General features: G+C 37.6%; 1 protein-coding gene across 1 annotated transcript in view; it reads right to left on the bottom strand.

Annotated features, from left to right (window-relative positions):
- ADAMTSL1 (ADAMTS like 1) overlaps window positions 1-9625 on the bottom strand; it is a 755614-nt gene extending 745989 nt beyond the window's left edge. Inside the window, exon 1 of the mRNA XM_029201844.1 lies at window positions 9530-9625. The gene's annotated coding sequence lies outside the window, so the exon portion shown is untranslated. The remainder of the gene's footprint in view (window positions 1-9529) is intronic.
- Window positions 9626-10844: the final 1219 nt, after the last annotated feature.

Raw genomic sequence — 10844 nt, forward strand, 5'->3', positions numbered from 1 at the left:
TGTACATTGTTTTATGATCATTTAAGTAACAGATCAGTTTTGAGACCTTGGCTAAATTCCTTTTCTTTTTCATTTCTTCATCTGTTGGGGGTGGGTAGGGATCACCCTCTTCCTAGGATTAATGAGATATGTATGCAAAGTGCCTTAGGCAGCACCTGGTGCAGAAGAGGTAGACAATAAATGATAGCTGGTATTCCCATTACTGCAGTTATTGATATTTTCATTGTTATTATATCATTATTACTCTGCTTAAAATTCTATTCTGTGTGCTGGACAAAGTAATGTAAAACATAGTCCTTGCTTGAAAGATTTCCAGGGCAGATGGTCTGTATGTACGAAAAGATAAATGAGGACGCAAAGTAGGAGAGATGCTACAACAAATGGACAACGTTCCTGGAACAGGATCCCAGAATTCAGTCCTAGTCTGATTTTCTGACTCCCTGGTGCCCCACTGCACTTCTGGCCAAACCCTCACTTCCCTTTTTCCCCTCGTCCCTTCTTAGTTCCTCCACCATAAGCTAATCTCTGAGATCTCACGATTTCCTGCTTCTTTTCCCAGACTTGCACTCAGACTCCCCTCTTGGCAGATCATCCCTGCAGATTGAGAGTCTAGTAATGGACTGCCCTGACGCTTGAGCCAAGGACTCTCCACATCTTTATAGAGTCCTTTGGGCAGCCTGAGAAGGCAGGGCACTGGCTGGTTCCATGAGCTAGGACAGTGAGTGCTATAGGAGAGTTCAGAGGGAATGCTTCCTGGAGAAGGGGAGAGTAGGGTTGGGTTAATAAAGGAAGGTCTAGTGAAAAGGGGAGGAGGACATTCTAGGTAAAAGATGTCCTGTGAGCAAAACACTGAACTGATCATTTGATACAGGAACAAAGGGTGGTCTGAACAAGCTGGAGTGAAGAAAATCTAAGTGGATGTCATCAGAAACAAGGTTAGAGTTAAGCAGGGGCCACACGGAGGGGTTTTGACATGAAACTGTGTTTGAGGACCTTGACTTTCCCCAAAGAGATAATTAGCTTTGACATACAAGTACACATTGTGTGAAGGGCAAAGTGGAGCTTTAGGAATATTATGTTGTTAAAGGTACATGGAGAACGAATGGCAGCCAGTTGTTTGTAAAGAATTGGAAGGAAAGCAAGTCTACTGTAGGTGGGAAGACCGGACTCCAGAAACACATAATTGGTTTTGGCATAAAAAATGACTTGAGTAGAGATCAAAAGAGGTTCATCAAACAGCAACTGTAAGGAATTTGAAGTTTCCATTAAATATCTAATTTGAAACACAGTATCCAAGGCTGCAGAATCATTCAGAACATGTTTATTTTAAAGGTCACGAAGAACTAAATAATGCCATTTGCAGCAACATGAATACAACCAGAGATTATCATACTGAGTGAAGTAAGTCAGAAAGAGAAAGACAAACACCATATGATATCACTTATATGTGGAATCTAAAATATGACACAAATGAATCTATCTATGAAACGGAAACATAATCATGGACATAGAGAACAGACTGGTGGTTGCCAAGGGGGAGGGAATTAAGGGAGGGATGGAGTGGGAGGTTGGGGTTAGCAGATGTAAGCTTCTATATACAGAATGGATAAACAACAAGGTTCTACTGTATGGCACAGAGAACTATATTCAATATCCTCTGATAAACCATAATGGAAAAGAATATAAAAAAAGAACATGTATAATAGCTGAATCAGTTTGCCATACAGCAGTAATTAACACAACATTGTAATCGACTATACTTCAGTAAAAAATAAGTAAATAAAATAAATGTCAGGAAAACAAGGTTCAGAAAGTACATGACTTGCCTGAAGTCTCACAGCCAGTTGGAAATAAAACCTCAACCCAACAAAACAACCACTCCTCAAGTTTTGTCTCTATAAGCGACACTTATACATCAAATTCCACATTTTTAGTTTTGGTAAAACAATTTAATTGTAGATAATGATATTTTCTTTTAGCAAAAGTTACATATATATACTTAAGTAATACAGACCTTTATTCTTTCTTTTAGTAGTCATTCTCCTGTTTGTAAACATAAAGTTAAAATCAAATAAGATAACACAAAGGAAAACTAAAATGTGCTCCTTTTCAAAACTTTTCACTGAGTAATTATGCTGCTTTTTAATTGAAGTATAGCTGCTGTACAATATTATATAAGCCATAGGTGTACAATATAGGGATTCACAATTTTTAAAAGTTTTACTCCATTTATAGTTATTGTAAAATATTGGCTATATCCCACATGTTGTACAATATATCCTTATAGCTTATTTTATACCTAATAGTTTGTACCTCTTAATTCCCTACCCCTATATTGTCCCCCCTCCTTCCCTCTCCCCATTGGTAACCACTACTTTGTTCTTTATATCTGTGAGTCTGCTTCTTTTTTATGTTCAGTAGTTTGTTGTATTTTTTAGATTCCACATATTAGTGATATCACACAGTATTTGTCTTTCTCTGTCTGACTTATTTCACTTAGCATAATGCCCTTCAAGTCTGTCCACATTGCTGCCAATGGCAAAATTTCATTCTTTTTTATGGCTCAGTATTATGCCATTGTATATATATACCACATCTTCTTTATCCATTCATCTGTTGATGGACATTTAGGTTGCTTCCATGTCCTGGCTATTGTAAATAGTGCTGCAATGAACATTGGGGTGCATGTATCTTTTCAAATTAGTGTTTTTGTTTTTTCGAATATATACCCAGGAGTGGAATTGCTGGGTCATATAGTAGTTCTATATAGTTCTCTTTTTAGCTTTTTAAACAAAAATATGACATTATTCTTCTTACCTAAAAATTACTATTAACAAAGGCAAAATGGTATATGGAATTTTAAAATCAACATTTAGAGATTACATCTAATCAATAATATCATGCTAGTAAATAATGTTTTAATGATTTGCTTCAATTGTCCAACTAATTAAAATCTGTTTAAAAGCCTACATTTCTACCTACCCTGAAATAGAATCTACTCTAAAAAACTCCCACATCTCTCCATATTAGAAAAATTTAAAAATAACCTCTAAGAGGATGTGCTACATCAAAGGGACATCTTGCCCCTACCCACAACCCACAGTATCCTCTCATATTTTCTTAAATTCGGGTGAAAGAATTTGGACTCTTAGTCATATGATTCCATTAGGCTGTCCTCTAACCTCTCAGAAAGTTCTCAGCACCTCTCTATGCAGATATCTGGCCAAATGACCTTGTCCAGCTGCCAGAGGAGTCACTAACCATTCCTCTCTAGTTGCCTTCAACTACTGATGGACCTCCATGCAAAACTAAGTCATAAATGGCATATTAAAGATAGGCATTTAAACTCATCACATGGGCTGATAGTCTGAGCACTACCTTATAAACAACTAAGGAACTCCTTCGAAAGTGATTTGTCTTTCCATGAGATAAATTAGCTCTTTATATTAAGGAAGCAATAAATTATTCTTTGGTGCCCCAAGTGATATTCTGAGGTGTAATTTAAATCACAGCCCATAGAGTTAGTTTAAGCTTATTAGGAAAGTTCCAAAGTTGAGCAGCAAATAGTCAGCTCCTCACATTTATAACTTTTACTAGAGATATTTATTTCAAAGTGTGCTAGTTTACTTTAGGATAACTATAAGTGGAGAGTACCTCAGGAATTTGAATACTAGCTTAGAGGAATAAAGTTGAATTCATGCCTAGAATAGTTTATTAAATATTGAAATTTCACCATTCTGGCAAAGTTTTTTGGAGAAGGGCCTTACAGTACGAAACCTGAAAATGTGCTCAAAAAGAGTCCTAAAATTCACATGTGTTATTTATGTATTTCTAACTGATGTTAAAATTTTTAAAGAGAATTATGTTTTTTATTTGAGAGGTTGTTTGATCTTAAAAATCTGCTGGCATGGGAGTTAGGATTTTTAGTGTTTCACATTTTATTACTTTCGGTGCCTTTTAGATAATTAATCTTGTTATCTATTTGTTGTTTGGAGTTAACGACAAAATCCTAGCAAATGGAGGACATCTCAGCAGCTAGGAACTGTATAAGCTGTACGTAAATTAGAACTGGATATAGAAAAAAAAATTTTTTTCTTAAGTGATAATGGTTTTTTCAGTTAATTCCAAAGGTCAAGTGTGAAAAAGTAGTCCCTCTCCTTAAATACTGAGATTCATCATCTTGACATTATTTACCAGAGCTGCAGTTCATGAACTGATAGGAGGTCCCATGATCTTATGGTCTGTTGTCCTACATTTGACTACTCCTTAATTATATTGTGAGGCAAAAATGTGAATAGTGTATATATTAAATCTTGGGCACTGAGGTTTGTCATTTTATGCCTCAAAGATTTGTCAGTTCAACCACTGCTAATAAAAACAGCATTTCTTTTGTGCTGATTACTTGCCAAATATTATCCTGAAAGTTTTATTATGCATGTATTTAAAAACACTCGAACCATAAAAACTGCAATGAATAATAAAGTAAACTGTTCTGTAAACCAATAGCCATTTAAATATATATTACCATTTACCATATATTTTTAAATAAAATATTATAGACATTATAAACTTAAAGTGAACAATGCACACCGTCCCAATCCAATTCCCCTTCTTTTCTCTCTGTCCAGAGGGCAACCAACATTACAAGGTTGCAGCATATTTTTCCCACCTCTGCTTTTATATATAAACATTTTCTCTAAATAATATCTAATAAATAGTTATGTGATATTAAAATTGATATGAATGGTATCATATTACACAGCGGTATCATCTTCCCCCTCAACATTATATTTTTGATATTTATACTAATGCATGTCAATCTAGTTATCCATTTGAATTGCTTTGATAGCATTTTATTATAAGAATAAATCACAAGTTATTTATCCATTTACCTTCAGATGGATATTTAAGATTTTCTATCAACTTTAGGCTATAACATTCAATACTGCATTAAACATATATGTAAGTGTTTCTCCAGAGTAGATTCCTAAAGGGAAATTGGTGAGATGGAGCACATGCTCATATTCAACTTTAGAGACATTGGAAAGTTATTCTTTAAAGTAGTAAGACCAATTTACACCCCAACAGCAAAATAGGAGTATTTCTAATTACTCATTCCTCACTGACACTGCCTTTGTCAGTTCTTTTAATTTTTTGCCAATCTGATGGGCATCAAATGCCATGTCCTTGTTATTTTACATTGTAAATCCCTGAAGATTAGTAAGATTGAACATATCTTTAATGAGTATTAGCTATCCATGTCTCTTTCTGATGACTTCCCCCCCCCTCACTGGACTGTTTGTCTTTTTAAGCATAATTTCTAGGAGTTCTTTATATATTATAGATATTATTTTTTGCCAGTTATATACATTGCAAAAAATGTCTTCCAGCTTGTATCTTATCTTTTTACTTTTTGAAGTTTTTAGACATTAAATATTTAATGATATATTAAATTTTAATGTAATTTAAAGCGTCAATATTTTCCTTTACAGGTTGGGCTATTTACATCTTAAGAGAATCTTCCCAACTGTGAGGTCATAAACAAATTCTTCTCTTTTTTTTTTAATTTTTGAGTTTTATTTTATTTATTTTTTTAAAGAACAGATTCTTATTGGTTATCCATTTTATGCATATTAGTGTATATACGTCAATCCTAATCTCCCAATTCATCACACACACACACACACACACACCGTTTTCCCCCCTTGGGGTCCATACTTTTGTTCTCTAAATCTGTGTCTCTATTTCTGCCCTGCAGAAAAGCTGAAAACTAAAAAGTTTTTCAAATGCAATGTCAAAGTCAATTCATGCCAGAAAACCCTAGCTGAGGAGGAGTTGAGGAAGTGGCATTTAAAGTTCAAAAATGACCCCCCCAAAATTAAGCTTTTAGGTGAAACAGTTCCACAAACAAGTTGTAAGTAAGGCTGTTCCGGTTTTCAAAAGTTATTTGAAAGGATAAAGAAAGAACATAAGCAAAGAAAAATTAAACACCTAAAAAGAGGAAGGCAATAATTTTACCCAGAAGTATGACAAGGTGTTTCCCACAGTTAATGCTACCTCTGTCCAAAATGTTAGACATATTGGGGATAAATTTGTTACTTCCACAGCTATAAATTTCTAGTAGGCAAACATCCCCAAATTCACATACCCTGGCTTGAAAGGACCATATGTAAAATAATCCCAAACAGTTTAACACCTCATTAAAAACTGAAGTCTTTCATACCATTTTAGGAATAATCACTTTGTATTTAGGATTTTCATTTATAAGACTCTTTTCATGCAGTCTGTGATAGAATCCTGTAAATGTTTTCAATATAAAAATGTTAACCATAGGGCAATAGAGAATAGTCATGGTGGGCTTTTTCCATCAACAGACACTTAACACAACTAAGCATTTATCATATGCAAGAGCAGGGGAAGATGCTAAGGAGGTGAGAATCTACATGGATCCTGGCCTCAAGGGACAGAGCTACTAATCTGGTAAGGGAGGTAAAATATGTGCATAAATGTCATTGGGCTACTAGGGAGGATCTACGTGAAAACAGGTACAAGTGTACAGATAATGTTGCACAACCATTTTTCCTCTCTCACCTGCCATTTTTCCTTTCCACCTGCCTTTGAGAAGTGGTTTTTGTGACCCACACCAGGAAATTTTCTTGTTCATGACTCTACCATTCTGCTTCCTCCCAATGTAGCAGAAACATACAAAAGAGGCACAAAAGGAATTTCACTTTTCTGGCTATGAATACAAGTAACAACTCACGTTTGAACTCTTTCCTTTAGACAAACACAGAGATTATGGTGATTCATCTTTTCATGTCTATTTGGAAAATAAAGTGACACTTTAAAAGTTTTATAGCCTGTGGGCCAAATGAAGTTCTCAGATAGAGAGACACACCCTCCAAAGAAACTGTTAGAATGTCATAAACTTATTAGAAGGCTGAACTACCTCTGGTATTCAGGAAGCTTTGCTCTTTCCTTTTCCCTCACATTTTCTTGTACAGCTCCAGGTCTGACTCTCTGTGTTGGTCGGTAATTTCTCTTTTGGCTTAAATGCTTCCACCCACTCAATTACTTGCGACCTCAGTAGGTTTGAGAAAATTCTGCCATGAAAGATTTTTGTTTTCTTTCTAAATAAGTTTATTTATTTATTATTTTTGGCTGCATTGGGTCTTTGTTGCTGCGCACAGGCTTTCTCTAGTTGCGGCGAGCAGGGGCTACCCTTCGTTGCACAGACTCCTCATTGTGGTGGCTTCTCTTGTTGCGGAGCATGGGCTCTAGGTGTGTGGGCTTCAGTAGTTGCAGCACACAGGCTCAGTAGTTGCGGCTCGCGGGCTCTAGAGCCAGGCTCAGTAGTTGTGGTGCATGAACTTAGTTGCTCCGCAACATGTGGGATCTCCCCAGACCAGGGCTTGAACCCATGTCCCCTGCATTGGCAGGCGGATGCTTAACCACTGCACTACCAGGGAAGCCCAGCATGCAATTTTTATTATGATGTAAATCAATGTAATACTTTGTAATAATAATGTTTGGAACACCCTTCAATGCTTGCCAAGTGACAAAAATTATTTTTAGTGGCACCACTTTGATAATTCTATTATGTTCATAATTAGTTCATATTATTCAATTTCCTTTATGGTATAAATTACGTAATAATTAGACTTGCTCATGAAGTTTGCATATAGTATCTCATAGCAGCACTTTCCAGGACTTTGCATAAGCCAAATCCAAAATGAGCTAACCTACTTCAGATACTGAATAACATCAAATGGGAGAAAATTAAAATATAATTACAAGATACCGTTCATTTAAGAAGTAATAAAACTTCAGTGGCAATGCATGTGTCCCACAGTAGATCACCAAAACTGCCTTGAGCAAACAATGAAAGTTCAAAAGGCAGTCTCTGCATTTTCAGAGCTTAAAAAATATATATTATATATATACATAATATATATTAAAAATATATATATAATATATATTATAAGAAGCATTTGAAAATTAATTATAGTACCCTTGGGAAACTTCAGTACCACTCCTACCCACGGACACTGTCAGACAGACTGCGACCTGGGACCCTTTGCTGCAGTGCTTGCACCTGGACAAAAGCCTCCTCAAGCAACAAAATACAAAGAAACTATAAGGGACTGAAAATAACTGCATACTTGTGCAGTTGGGGCAAATTCTGGACAACGAGCTACAAAGAGACCAAAAATCTCAGCTGCCACTTCTGAAGAGCCTCGAGCAAAAGCAGGGGGTTGGGAACAAAAGCAAGGTACTGCACACGCCCCCTGCACTCAACACCACCTAAGGGGTGGGGAAACCACCTAAGCCACGCCTCTGGCCCAACCCCCTGGCCACACCCCCACCCCTACCCCCTATGCCATATAAGGAACCAGCTCGCCTCACCCTCAGCGAGCAAGCTAGCAAGGGAACCTGTTGCTTGTTCTCACTTTCCTCTGCTGCAGCAGGGGCCCCAGTATAGCCTTGCCTAAATTTCTTATCTGACCTCTGATCAATTTCTATTGATTAAGGAGGCCAAGAACCCTGGCTGGTAACAGCTGGAGCACAAGCTCTGAAAAGGATGTGAATGTCCATCATAGAGAAGGTGGAAATGACAAAAACAGTAAGAAGTAGCCTGTGAGTGGCTACTGAGAGAGCTAATTTACTCAGTGTCTGGAAGAGAAGTTTATGAGATAAAGATGCCAAAACACCTTCTTGAGAGAGGGCTGTAAGAAGGCAGGGTAGAGGAAGTGTATTTGCTTTGGAGGTATTCTAAGCCATTATTTTCTGGGATCCTACCATTTTACGATTGGACAAGGAATCCACTGGTTTGTGCATACAGCATCCTCTAATTTCAATGTACTTCTGAGTACAAGGTCATCACCACAAAGAGCCACATTTAGAACTTTTAGAAATTATCCATCCAATTCTCACACCAAGTACAAATTACAAATCACAGCTTGATTTGCAAGTAGAGTGGGATCTATATCTTGACATCTCCAACTCACTTGTTTTCATTTGAGAGCTCATTTTCTAGACTTTCATTTTTCTTCTAAAACCACAACCAGAGAAACAAACTTTCATAAAATAAATACGACTAATACTTTGAAGTAAAAATATCCACAAAGAAGCCAGGATTTGAAGATGGTGGCATTTCCACTGACCCATACAACAATTTGGGCTTTACATATAAATCCCCTTTTTTCTTCACTCATTTAAATCATTACCATTTCACATTCAGACTCGCAGGCAAAACATCAGTTATTTTAATGTGAATTCTCCACATGCTGCCCCAAACAAACTTTACCACTCAAGTAGAATGTCTGAAGGTCGCCAGACACAGGAAAAGTTAGAAAGTTGCCCCATACAGTCTGTCCACTGCCCTATCACTCTGCTTCCCTCCCCTGCTAATAGATATGAGAAAATACCATCCAAACCTCTTCAGATTTGCTAAAACCAACCACCACCACAAGCAGAATTAGCAACTGAACTTCTGTGTTTCTAAGAATAAACAGAAGAGGCACTGTACCGGGTCTTCAGTTTTGTGACTATTCAAGAGGTCAGACAGGAAATCTTCATGAAGGCTCTCTCTTCGAATCAGTGTAAATTCCCGCAGGAAAACAGCCCCTTGGCTTTGGTCTCCACATACCTAGAGAGATAAGAGAGCCGAATTAAGCCTTCAGACTGAGCCTGGAGGGAGGGGGCACTGAGGAATTAATGTCTCAGAGTTGTAGAAACCTCTTGGATTCATTTCAAGTCTGATTAGAGCAATCAAAAATGACACACAGAAATACATATTAATGTGAGAGCCACTAGAACATTCTGGCATGTGGCTCATTGGATGGATGCCAGGAAAGTCTCCTGCTAAGTTGGCACATCTTAATTGACTGGTGTACAATGTCAAAATTCAGTGATTATAAGTTGTCTTCGAGGCCACGTCCAGCGTAGTCAGGCTCCTAGACTTATTCCATTGGAATATCCATGTGTATGCATCACATAGGGGTCTTGGACCCACAGGGATCCGCCTCTGGTCCTATGGATCTGAGCCTCTAGGTGGATCCTGTCATCCTGTTACACATCTACCAGATAAGGAGGAGCTGGCCTGCACCCGCATCTGACTTCCTGAGTTATTCCGGGGCTTTAGAACCAGATGCACTTGAGCTACTCTAGAGGGAGGCACTGGAGAATTTTTATCTAGAGCTTATCACGTACCAGGTTCTTTACACGTGTTATCTTGCACCAGCCCCAGGAGGTGTCTGTTATTAGCCACGCTTTACAAATGAGGAACTGGAGGTGAAAGGGTTTCAGGAATTAGTAAGTGTTGAAATCAGCACTCAAATACAGGTCTGAATCTAAAACCCTTTTCTGTTCACTGTCTCATTTTGCCACTGAGCTACTCAAACCTCCTCTGGTGAAGAACAAATTGTTAAGTAAATCCTAGAAATGCAAAGAATAATCTCTTCACCCAGGCCTCCTACCACCTCCCTCTCTGAGCCTCAGTTTACTCACCATAAAACAGGAAAGATAACAGTATTATTGGATCGCTGAGAAGATAGGAGATAATATATCTTAAGTACTTCGTACAGTGGCTTGCATATAATAAGCATTCAATAAATAACATCCATTATTGCCATTTGCAGCAGCATGGATGGACTAGAGATTATCATACGAAGGGAAGTAAGTCAGACAGAGAAAGACAAATATCATATGCTATCACTTATATGTAGAATCTAAATGTGACACAAATGAACATATCTACAAAACAGAAACAGACTCACAGATATAGAGAATAGACACGTGGTGGCCAAGGGGGAGTGGGGGTCGCGGAGGGAAGGACTGGGAGT

The sequence above is a fragment of the Monodon monoceros genome, unplaced genomic scaffold (genome assembly GCF_005190385.1).
Source record: "Monodon monoceros isolate NGI ecotype Baffin Bay Population unplaced genomic scaffold, NGI_Narwhal_1 Super_Scaffold_5, whole genome shotgun sequence".
NCBI classification, from domain to species: Eukaryota; Metazoa; Chordata; class Mammalia; order Artiodactyla; family Monodontidae; genus Monodon; species Monodon monoceros.